General features: G+C 40.0%; 1 long non-coding RNA gene across 1 annotated transcript; it reads right to left on the bottom strand.

Annotated features, from left to right (window-relative positions):
- Positions 1–7,061: 7,061 nt before the first annotated feature.
- On the bottom strand, positions 7,062–10,026 carry LOC107121870. The gene is made up of 3 exons (XR_001482884.1): positions 9,704–10,026; positions 8,983–9,091; positions 7,062–7,108 (listed from the first exon to the last, which is right to left on the bottom strand). It is a non-coding gene; the product is annotated as an uncharacterized LOC107121870 (long non-coding RNA).
- Positions 10,027–12,634: the final 2,608 nt, after the last annotated feature.

Raw genomic sequence — 12,634 nt, forward strand, 5'->3', positions numbered from 1 at the left:
ATAAATCAATGGTGCGACCCCATTTGGAATACTGTGTGCAATTCTGGGCACCACACCTTAAAAAGGATATTATAGCTTTGGAAAAAGTGCAGAAAAGGGCAACTCGAATGATAAAAGGGTTGGAACACTTTCCCTATGAGGAAAGGTTAAAGCGCTTAGGGCTCTTTAGCTTGGAGAAAAGACGACTGAGGGGTGACATGATCGAGGTTTATAAGATTATGCATGGGAAAGAGCAGGTAAAGAAAGAGGTACTTTTCTCCCTTTCTCACAATACAAGAACTCGTGGGCACTCCATGAAACTGCAGAGCGGTCGGGTTAGAACGGATAAAAGGAAGTACTTCTTCACCCAAAGAGTGATTAACACATGGAATTCACTGCCACAGGAAGTGGTGGGTGCTACAAGCATGGACGGCTTCAAAAGGGAATTAGATAAGCATATGGAGCAGAGGTCCATCAGTGGCTATTAGCCACAAGGTATAGCTAGGGGCTCTGGGGCAAGTGATGCTCTGTCTTCTTGGTGCTTGGGGGGGGGGTCAACAGTGGGAGGGCTTCTAATGTCCTGGCCCCACTGCTGGACCTCCTGATGGCACTGGTATTTCTGGCCACTGTGTGACACAGAGTGTTGGACTGGATTGGCCTGATCCAACATTGGCACTTCTTATGTTCATAAAAAGTTTGATGCACAACAAAGCCAGTTGAATGAAACTACCCAAATAAAGAGAGATAAAATGGAGCAAGAGCTCAAAGAAGTGGATGCCAGCCCCAGAAGCTTAAAAAAGAAATGCAGGTGATGGAAAAAAAGAGAGCAACTAACGAGGCTCAACTTTTACAGCTACAAATGGAAAAGGCAAGCTATGCCTTGAGATTCCAGGGGGTTCCTGAAGCAAAAGGAGAAGACTTGAAGCAAATTATGTGTGATGCATTGAGTCCCCTTGCAGATTTAAAAGTGGATTTTTTTTAACAAAATGAAATAGATACAATCTATAGGTCGTATTCTGACTACATAAGAAATAATTATCTGCCTGGCAAGATTGTGGTGAGATTCTCCAGGAGACAAGTAAGAGACAAAATATTGAAAGCAACAAGTGGAGCCATCCTGAAAATCAAAGACAAAGAAATAAGAGTTTTGAAGGACATTCCATTTGAAGTAAGGAAAAAGAGAAAGAAATTCAGATACTTGGCACTGTTCTCACAGAAAAACAATGTCCCCCACAGATGGAGTGTTCCAGAATTCATGCTCTTCAAATTTAAAGACAAGAAAAAAAATGACTCTGTTGCAAAAGCACACGAATTTCTACATCAACATTCTGGTCCAGCAGGTGAAGAGGATAAAGATGAAGATGGCAGCTGCAAGGGAAGTGAAGAAGAAGGAGCACTGGCACCTTCTGATGAGGACTCAGTTTCTGAACTTGAGGTGGCTGCCCCTAAACTAAGCTATCGATTGAGAAACAAAAAGGATAAAAAATGAGTTGTGATTGTTTTCTAGATTCTGTTTTAAATGAATTTAAATCATTTCTCTACAGAGTTCTTTATAAAGTCAGATCTGTTGGAGATTTTAGTACAAGCAACAAGAATTGTGTATTCACTTAACATAGCAAAGTATAATCTTATCTAACTAGAAGCTAATTTTGTAAGCATTGTGTATGACCACCATCTCTTGGGGTTTTAGTGGTTTTTCTTTACCTTCACCTGTAGTTTGTAGTTACCTTTCTTTGTTTCTTTGTAGTTTATAGAAAATGCAATTAAAAAATCCCCTACGGGAAAACGAAGAAGAAGAAGAAGAAGAAGAAGAAGAAGAAGAAGAAGAAGAAGAAGAAGAAGAAGAAGAAGAAGAAGAAGAAGAAGAAGACGGCAAAGGATGAGATGGTTAGACAGTGTTATCGAGGCAACAAACATGAAATTAAGCAAACTCTGGAGCACGACAGAAGACAGGAGGGCCTGATGTGATGTGGTCCATGGGGTCGCGAAGAGTCGGACTCGACTGTGTGACTGAGCAACAACAACACTAGACTAATTGTAGAATGCAGTAGTAGAACAAATAAATCAGACCCATGGCTATTTCTTTCTTGGGTCTTTTTAGTTAAATGATTCAGTGATAGATACACACTTACACACAAATGTGTACACATATTTCCAACATTCCATCAAACTCTAACATGTCCAAGAAACAGAACTATGGGGTTATGCAGACAGGACCATGAGCTTATCAGGAGCAGTTAGGAGATTTAACCTTGTCTCATAATCTCTTTGAACAAATTTAACCTTCATCCTAACGGTGTCCTTCACCCCACTTTCTTTCACATAAGAAAATAACTGTTGTTCATTTCTATGAGAGAAAGGGTTGTATTCTAGGAAACACAGCTTGAGTACATTTCATGTATTTTCTAACCCTCCCTTAGCCCTTGCAGTATATTAAACCTAGAGCTAAAACAAATACCTGAAATTTGACAAAGTAGTATTTGCATTTTGCAACATTTTGAAACATTTTAAAAGATATTCAGAATTTTTAAATGCAAATAATTCTTAAATTGTGAGTTTAACTGTAGATTAGATATAGGTATGTCTTGACTGCTTTGAATTTGCCAAGTCCTACATATGAAATGTTTATCTGTTAGCTATCAAAAATCAAATCCCATTCTATATTACCTATAGGGATGCCACAAGCTTTGTAGTGAACAGGTATGGCAGGTGAACATACTGTGTATGACAGTCATGACTATTCATGGACTGAGTTCAGATCTGCTCATCTTGACACTATCCACGTCAAACAGCTACTGAACAACTGCAACTCTGCAGTGGTTGTAGTGGTGGTGCTTCATTTCCTTGCCTTGCAGGTACGTTAGCATCTAATAGAAACAAACATCAAACAGTAAGACTTTTAAACACACACAGGCTGACCACTCTGCTCAACATTTATTTATATACTTGATTGCATAGTGGCATAGAGTGACAATAGATCTATGGGGGAGTGGGAAAATTAGAACTCACACTGGGCAGTGAGCAAATGTGCATGAGTGAAACACTGCTGATTGCACGGTATTGTACTGTTTGAATAAATAAAAAGTAACCAAATAACAATTTTAAACTGCTTACAAAAAGGAGAATATTTTGACAAGTACAGCTCACTGCTCACAACCAACAAACAGAATGTGAACTGAACTCATGAGTGTTTGAACGTCTCTAATTTCTTAACCAGTGCTGTTAGACCCAAAATGCCACTGCTAGTTAACTATGAAATACTGTCAAATATTCAATAATATTGAATGCCAAGCAGAAAATATTGGCTTGGATCCTCTGAATGAGTTTCGTGTGTGTTAGATAGTCTCTGCCATGGAATGTGATTTCTCTTCTGCTTAAAAAAAATGATTTGTGCAAGATCAACAGTTTTCAATAGGCCCTTGAATAAATGGAAGTTTGAGCAGAAAATGAAGCATGATCCATGGTAGAAATGGGTAGCACCCATGGAAGCCATTCATTGTATCCAAGCCACTGGCTAATATAAAATGCAAAGTAGTTTTCATACAACATTGAACTATTTGAAAGCTTGTAAGGGATCATAACTGAAAAAAATCAATAATAGGTGACAAGTTCCCTGAAATGTCAACTTGCCCACCGTTGCTTAATTTTCAAAGAAAAAACCAACCAAGGGATTGTAAGGTGTTTCCCTGGATACACTCTCAGGTCTTAATGGGCAATGGTGAGCCAAGAGGAAACTGAGTGTGGCATATCCCTCAGAATCCCTCAAAGGGATGTGTGGTGTTGTTTTTTTCCATTTCTTTTAATTTCTTTTAACCCCTTGTTGTGAGCCGCCCTGAGCCCGCTTGAGGGGAGGGCGGGATAAAAATGTGAGAAATAAATAAAAATAAATAAATAAATGTTCATTTATATTTGGGAAGATTTTTTTTTCATTCTTCATATTTTCTTTGGCAACTTCCACACACTCATTTAGCTCTTTTATAGAATCTGTATGCCATGTATATTTTACTCTGTTTATTACATTCATATAGCAAAATACTCCTGTTGACTATGAAGGAAGGAAGGACGGAAGAAAGGAAGGAAGGATCAGTTATGCTGACATTGTGGCTGGTGGAGGGGGAGGTGGTTGATTTGTGTTTTCTTTTGGGTTTGGTATGTTTGGTTTCGACTCTCAATATTCCTTTTATCGCTGTTTGACCTTGGTGTCTGCTGCACTGCATTCCCTTGGAATGTGAACCCGTTTTAGGCGCACAAAGGCTTCTTCCCTGATTAGCTTTGAGCCATCAGGAGACCCCACTTTAAACCAGGTATAATTGACCCTTTCCCACTTTTTGAATTAGTTCTGACACTGAACGTGTATGAATGACTTGCCTATACTGGAACAATAAACTGAAACTTTATTGAAAGCCTGTTGATTCCTGATTGCTGAAAGACTCTGACAGGAGGGAAGGAAGGAAACATTAATACAGTTTCTTATTGAGTGTGGAGAATCTGAAAAAAGAAATATGAACTTCCAAATGAAACCAGAGTCATGGAATTCGTTAACATTCCTAATCGCAATGCACATATGTTAAAGTGGACATGCAGGTAAAAAAAATTATCTGATGGTAAAATGTTTGAAAGATGCTATGATAAACTTATTTTTATTAGCTATCAAGAAATACTATAAGGGGGGGCAGGGCGACGCTATGTGCAGAGCGGTCGCGTGAACAGAGAGCTCCCGATCCCGAGCCCTTTCCCGCCCGATTACCTCGACTAAAATCATGCCGAAAACTGAACAAACTCACAAGGCAGAAGCGGGTAAGCAGAAGAATATCATTACCTTTCCAAAACTTGCTAAAGACTCCTTAGACCCATCGCTTCATCGTGCTAACACTTCCAGGCCCGAAAATAAAATGGTGGGCGCAACTGATCGATCAGACCAGATATTGCCTGAATCTTCCTCCTCCACGATCCTGGACTATTTAAAAAATATGGAGGCAGGCATATACCATAGAATTGATAATCTCTCGTCTCAACTAGAGAATATGCAAATGTCTTTACATCATACCACTCAAAAGGCAGAAGAAGCCTTAGAAACAGGCCTGGCCAACAGGGGGAAAATTGAAACTTTACAAAAGGCCTCAGATCTCCAAAAGGATCACTTAATTACACTTGAGGCAGAACTAAAAGCTGCTAATTTGAAATTCAGAGGCCTTTCAGAATTGGCCGAAGAAAACAAAGATTTAATAACTTTCATGGCACACTTTATTGCGTCATCTTTAAAGCTTGAAGAAGGGATCCTTCCAATTATAACAGGGGCAGCACGTTTAGGCCCAATTCCAAGGAGTGCACACCCTAAGCCAAGAGACATTGTTGTTACCATCCCTGATGTTCGAGTAAGACACACAATCCTTGAAGCTGCTAAACACCCAGGTCACTTTCAATATAATGGGGAACCTATTCAAGTATACCCAGACATCCCTAGAGAGGCTATTGCAATAAGAAAAGCATTGAAAACCACCACCTCTAAGCTACAAAAAATGAAACAAAAATACAAGTGGCTCCCCTCAGGGAAACTTTATGTAGCATATCAAGGCCAACGCTTGTATGCTTGGGATGAAAATAGTGGGAAAGAACTGCTTCAGGCTTTGGATCAAGAACATCCCATGGAACAAGGAGATAAACATTCCTCTAATAAAAGAGGACGCTCCCCATCGTCTCCACAAAAACCAAGCAAACTGCCTGTGTTGTCTCATGTAGGAGACTCTATGTGATTTAATACAAACTTGTTAATGTTAAGCTATGGATATGACTTTAATAATCTATTCAAAGATGTTATATGCGCATGATTTTGTTTATTTCATTTATAGAAAGCGAGGGCGGGGAGGGTGATGGGGGGGGAAGTCTCCTCTGCTTCATTAGCTCCCTGTGTGTGGGTGTACCTAGAAGACTGTATTGTTGCAGTCCCTCAGAAAATTGTTCTGAGGCTCTAGGTACCTTTTGTTTAGTGTTATTTGTAATAGTTCAATTTTATACAGGTTGATATTTTGAGTAACGTGATAAATTTTTGGTAAGCTCTTTGTATACCTTGTATATATTGTAGTTGGGTGTTTATTTGCCTTAACTCTTATATTGAGCAAGTTTGAATAATATATAAATTTTGACTGTTTGATATTTCTTAATACCATTATATATTTACACCCAGATATTCAAATATAATATTTCAGCTTGGCACAAATGTCGGATACTTATACTTTTAGATCCATTAATGTGCATGGTTTAAACAACTGTATAAAACGTCGGAAAATGACCTCCTTTATATTAAAAGACAAACCAGATGTGATCTTCATGCAAGAGACGCATTTAAAAACACAAATAAAGCCTGTCTTAAACGTTGGTTGGTATGATCAGCAATACCAAGCAGGAGGCTCCTCGAAAGCCAGAGGTGTGGCTATTTTACTGGCTAAGTCGATTCAGTTCATCCTGAAAGATAAATTAGAAGACCCACATGGACGATACTTATTCTTGAAAGGCATGCTGGACCAAGAGCAAATCACCTTGGCATCTGTGTACGCCCCGAACGACTCTCAGGAAAAATTTATAGATGACACCTTGTTGAAACTGGATCAATTCAAAGAAGGTCAGGTGATTGTTGGTGGAGATCTGAATTTGATTATGGATCATCATTTAGATAAATCAGGCAAGACGCAAAAGACCATGCTTCAACACAACAGGTTTTCTAAACTTCGAGAACTTTTAGGAAAATTCCACCTCCTTGACGCTTGGAGAGAGACGCACCCAGGAGAAAGAGACTATACATTTTTCTCCTCCAGACACCACTCATACTCACGCATTGATTACCTGCTAGTATCAGATAACATTTTGCCTAAACTAGCATCTACCTCCATTGGCCCATTTGTTTGGTCTGACCACGCTTATGTGGAATTCCGACTCCAAAAACAGATCAAACACCACTCGCAACGCACATGGAGACTGAACAACTCTCTTTTATTACAAGACGACATAAAAGATGATCTGACGCAGACAATAAATCTTTATTTCAAAGAAAACTCCAACGGTGAGGTTAAAGATCATCTCGTTTGGGACGCATTCAAAGCGGTTCTTCGGGGGAAGTTGATTGCGATTTCCTCTAAACGGAAAAAAGAGAAAGAACGGTTTATCAAAACCACACTGAATCATATTCAAGAATTAGAAACTCTACATAAACGTACTGGTAGCAAGAAAATATTTAAAGACCTTTTGGCACATCGAAAAATATTAGAAGCACATGAAACTACAAAAATACAGAAAAATCTTACTTTTATGAAGCAATTATATTGGCAAAAAAATAACAAAAGCATCAAACTTCTCGCCTGGCGAGTTAAAAACAAACAACGACAACGTAAAATTTTATCAATAAAAACTTCAAAGAACGTTATGACCACGGATCCAGAGGAAATTAACAAATGCTTCACACTATTTTACGAGAAGCTTTACAGCTCCACTAATCCAAAGGTGGATAAAATCCGAGACTTCTTAAGACAACATCACCTGACAAGAACCTTACAACAGGAACATCGAGATTATTTGGACCTTCCAATCACCAACACTGAAGTTCGAGACGCACTGAAATGCACGAAATCCAACACTGCTCCGGGTACGGATGGCTTCGGCCCTTTATTTTACAAAACGTTTCAAACATCTTTAATTGAACAATTCACAATAACATGCAACCATATAATGTCTACGGGTCTTCTTCCTCCATCTTGGACTGAATCCAAGATCACCACGATTCCTAAAGATGATTCCAATAGAGATTCACCATCCGCATATCGTCCAATTGCTCTACTCAACTGCGACGCGAAACTTTTTGCAAAAATCCTTGCCTCTAGACTTCAGCGTATTCTTCCTAACTACATCGCTGATGACCAAACGGGTTTTATCCCCAACCGCACACTCACGGATAATATCCGTAGAACTCTGAATCTCATAGCACACTCCAACCATCAATCTACGGAATCCCTTCTGCTCTCGATCGACCTTGAAAAGGCCTTTGACAGTTTGGAAACCACCTACCTCAACCAACTTCTACTGGAAATGGAGTTCGGAAATAGGTTTAGATCATCTATCAAAGCTCTCTATGCGGCGCCCACTGCCTGTATCCAAACTAACGATATAATTGGAAAAAGGATCGCCATGCAGCGTGGTACCAGACAAGGCTGTCCCCTGTCGCCGTTATTATTCGCACTAGCAATGGAACCGCTAGCGACCGCCATTAGAGAAAACCCCAAAATTAAAGGTATTCGTATAAATGATTCTATACACAAAATCAGTTTATATGCTGACGACGTTGTCCTTTTTTTAACCGAACCGGCAGCTTCTTTAACAGCACTACAGGAACTCTTCAAAGACACGCAAGATCTGTTCGGCTTAAAAGTCAACCTTGGAAAATCTCAAATAATTCCAATCAACATATCGGATGATACAAAACACTCCATTCAATCCAATTTTCCGTATAAATGGAATTACTCCTCCTGGCGATGTCTCGGAATCCATATCCCTACAGATTTACAGGACCTCCTTAAATGCAATCTTCAAGCACTTTTTAAAGACCTCCGAAATAAAATGAAACAGTGGTCTTCGATGCAATTTTCTTGGGCAGATCGGCTTAGTGTCATCAAGAGCATTCTTTTACCAAAATTTTTATTTATACTTCGCTCTCTACCAATACAAATCACGAGAAAGGAACTTTCTAATTGGCAGACGGCCTTTCTACAGTTCTTTTGGAATTACAAAAAACCACGAATTAGCTTTGCAGCCCTAAAAAGACCATCAAAAAAAGGAGGCTTTGATTTCCCGGATCTACTCCTATACTACGAAGCAGTACAACTCTCCTCAATCGTTAAGTTGCTCACCGCAGAAACTCACCCAAGCTGGCAATCTTTGGAAGAACACATATGTGATCAGATACCATTATCGGATCTTATTTGGCAAACGAACGTGGAAAGACATGAAAATGTTCACCTAATATCATTCTTGGAAGCGGCTTTGGAAGTTTGGGACCGCAGACGTCCGGATCTATTATCAAAAAACTCTGTATTATCTTCTTTTTTAAACCAAGACTGGTTCATCCCTGGAAAAGAACCGAAAGCTTTTCAATCTTGGAGACAAGCGGGAATATCTAGATTGATAGACCTTCTTGATAAAGGACTTCCTCTCACGAAAGCTCAAATAGAACAGAAAATTGGCGAAAAAATACCTTGGTTTCGTTATTTACAAGTTCAGCATCTCCTAAGGGAAAAGATTCCATCACATACTCCCAGTAAATCTTTCACAGACTTCGAAAAATTGATCATTTACAAAACAGATAATATTAAAGGCTTAATTTCTAAAATCTATAAAATCCTTGTCAACACCACAAAACAGACAGCTTTAAAATCCCAAACTCATTGGGCAAAAGATTGCCAAAATAGGATTCAACAGGATCAATGGCCAGACATATGGTCATCACCAAACCTGTCTTCCAAAACCTTCAACATCAAATTAACTTCCTTCAAGACTCTACACCGATGTTATCTGACCACTGTACGTCTGTGCAAGATCTATTCCGTTTGTGATGACAAATGCTGGAAAGGCTGTGGACAACCTGCGGACTTTCTTCATTGTTGGTGGACTTGCCCCTTCATCCAACCATTTTGGTCTCTTATCTTGACTCAAATTAAATCCATCGTAGGAATTGACTTACCTGCTCTTCCGGAGACGGTCCTCCTAGACATCCTTCCTGATACCTGTGAAAGAAAAACACAAAGAAATTTAACTTCAATTTTATTAGCTATTGCCAGGATAACAATCGCTCAGAAATGGAAAAGAAGCTCCTCACCTAACCTATATGACTGGCAAAACAACTTGTGGGAACATTTCATTTATGGGAAAACGACTTCTCCTCAATCACAGAATGCTGTTGAAAACTTTCAGGCGATCTGGTTCCCAGTAGTTACGTACTTAGCTAGAAACGAAATCATCCCGAAGAATGAACATCTTAAGGACTTATTACACTTTTAAACATTAGAATCCACACAAGAGAATCTTGTTAGACTGAATATATCCTTACTTAGGCGTATATTCTGCTTGTTCCATATACAGTTGTTTATTCCTTTATGCTTTATATGGCTATCGTTAACCTGACTTATGTTGTATTATACATGTAAAATTAATAAAAATTTAATTGGAAAAGAAATACTATAACAGGGAAATGATCAGAAGGGGCTGGGCTTCTCTACTCACTCAGGAATGGAAGTCTGCAAAGTATCCCAAATTGCTGTATCTTTTTGAGCCAATGGTCCTCCATGGCCCTCCAACTCCCCTAGGAACAGCCTCTTAAGATACTTGTCACAAGGTGTGGGTGGCTGTGGAAGAGAGGAAACTGGAAGAAACATGGGTAGATACAACCCTTCATTAACCTCAACAGCCTCCTCTTCTGTGGGCTGAGTATGACAATGGAGATCCATAACAGAGACAGTAGAAATAGCAGACATGCCTCCCCATGGGCAGAGCAGAAGAAGCTGCAAAGAAGAAGCTCTAGCTCAGCACAATAATCAGCCAATGACAAGGTGTGAGCAACAAACACCACAAAGAAGCTGTCTTGACTCTCTGGCCTAGAATAGTTTCTCCTATCCTAGGATGATGCTCACTGCCCCTTCCGAGCCCACCCAGCCCACCCACCCACAAAGCCCTAAAGTGGGAATCAGGTGTGGGGGGTGTGGGAGTCCTTGCCACCCCCCAAGCCTGCAAGCCCACCTGTTCACAAAGCCATAAGATAGGAATTGGGTGGGGGGCTGCAGGAGTCCTCACTCCCCCCACCAAGCCAACAAGCCCCCCTGCCCACGCAGACATTGGGATCAGGTATGGGAAGTGAGTCCTAGCTGCACCCCAGAAACCAGGAAGTCAGGTGGGGAGGTGTGATAACCCTGTCACCCCCCATCAACCGGCAATGAATGAGCCAGATGACTGCAGCAGCTATGGGGGGGGGGTGGCTTGGAGACACACAGGCCTGGCAGTGGCAGAAATGCGGAGAGGGATTCCCCCCATGAGAACTGCAGGTCACCACTTGTATATGTATATTTGTTCCATCAAGATGCCATGAAACCTAAGGGCCTTCTTTTCATTTCCACTAATTCCAGTACGAAATTCAGTTTAATTTAATTTTTAGGAGTTGTTGGGTAGTTGGATCTATAAAAATTCTTTGGCCAGAATACAGTAGGACATTCTGAACTGTAAAAACGGGCATATCATGAATGGTTACTGTATTTGATGAGATAAGAAAGATCCCTTGACATAATTTATAGATATTTCTTTTGGAAAGAGGAAGAAGAAGAAGAGGAGGAAGAGGAGGAAGTGCATCCATTCGCCTGCATTGAAATAAAACCCACCCATCCCGCCTTTGAAGCACAACACTAATGTGGATGCTCCCCCACAGGACGGCCACACAGGTAACCTGCCACAGGGTGTGCAGTCTGGATGAAATGCTCCACTACACTTTAAGCCAGTACAATTTGAGGCGCCACTATACCACACCAAGCCATCAGTATGACTGTGGTGAAGAGGAAGAAGAAGAAGAAATAGCAATGTAAACATCATAGAATTAAGGGAGAGGGGGAACATGTGTGCCTGTGCCAAGGAACCAGTGGTGCTGGGGGTCATAAATCATTGTCTGATAAAATCAGCATCCTTCCTGTCTTCTATTCTCTTTTGAAGCAGCAAATGAATTTTACTTTATTTCCTGCTCTTTAGTCTCCACAGTGAAGTGAGTTGGGTTAAATCATTCATGATTTATTTTAGGGTTTTACTGTCCTCAATCAGTTATTAGTGTCAGAAACTCAGGACTTTGTTTGCTGTGGGGACTAATGCGGCTACCTATCTGGAATTATTGTTCCTAATAATTTTTAATGGAGTTTTTGCTTTCAAGTTACTTGCAGTATTTGCATCTGTCTTTTTAAATTCTCCTTTTCGATTTTAATTCAGCTAGAATGATTCTGTTTTGTGTTAAACTATCATGTGTGTATTCTGAATAAATTGGTTCAGCTAACACAGTTTCTAGCCATAAAAAGCAGGCCTCCATCTGTCATTATCATTGTTGTTGCAGAGAGAGCTGCAAAGCCTCCTGCAGAGAGAACTGTTTGAGTAGGTGGGACACAGTATTCAACAGTGAAAGTCACAGGGCATTTGTTATTCACGAACTAAGACTATTCTTTTCTGCCAAAGCAAGCTGAACACAAAAAGCTGAGAAAAATCAGTGGACCAAATATGTCCTAGACATGAAACAATCTTGTTAATAAATTCTTATAGCTATGGCTTTAAAAATCAAATTAATTTGCTTGGAAATTATATATATACAAGTGGGGACCCACAACAAAATGTTGTGTCCTGTGTTGTTGTTTATAAAAATAAAATGCAATTTAAAAATGCAATTACACCTTTAAACAAAGGACAACACTTGACACAACTCTACCCCACTCTGATAATCTATCCCTCTATTTCCCCCCTTTCTCCCATTCCCTTTATCGGGCAACCTAACCCCATTTCACTCTTTTCTATCATTTCCCTTAGCTGTCAGACTACCCCCATCTCCCCCCCACACCTTTTCTCCATTAGTCTACACAGCCCTTGCTGCTATCCC

Source organism: Gekko japonicus, unplaced genomic scaffold, assembly GCF_001447785.1.
Source record: "Gekko japonicus isolate JY-2015 unplaced genomic scaffold, Gekko_japonicus_V1.1 scaffold1370, whole genome shotgun sequence".
NCBI lineage: Eukaryota > Metazoa > Chordata > Lepidosauria > Squamata > Gekkonidae > Gekko > Gekko japonicus.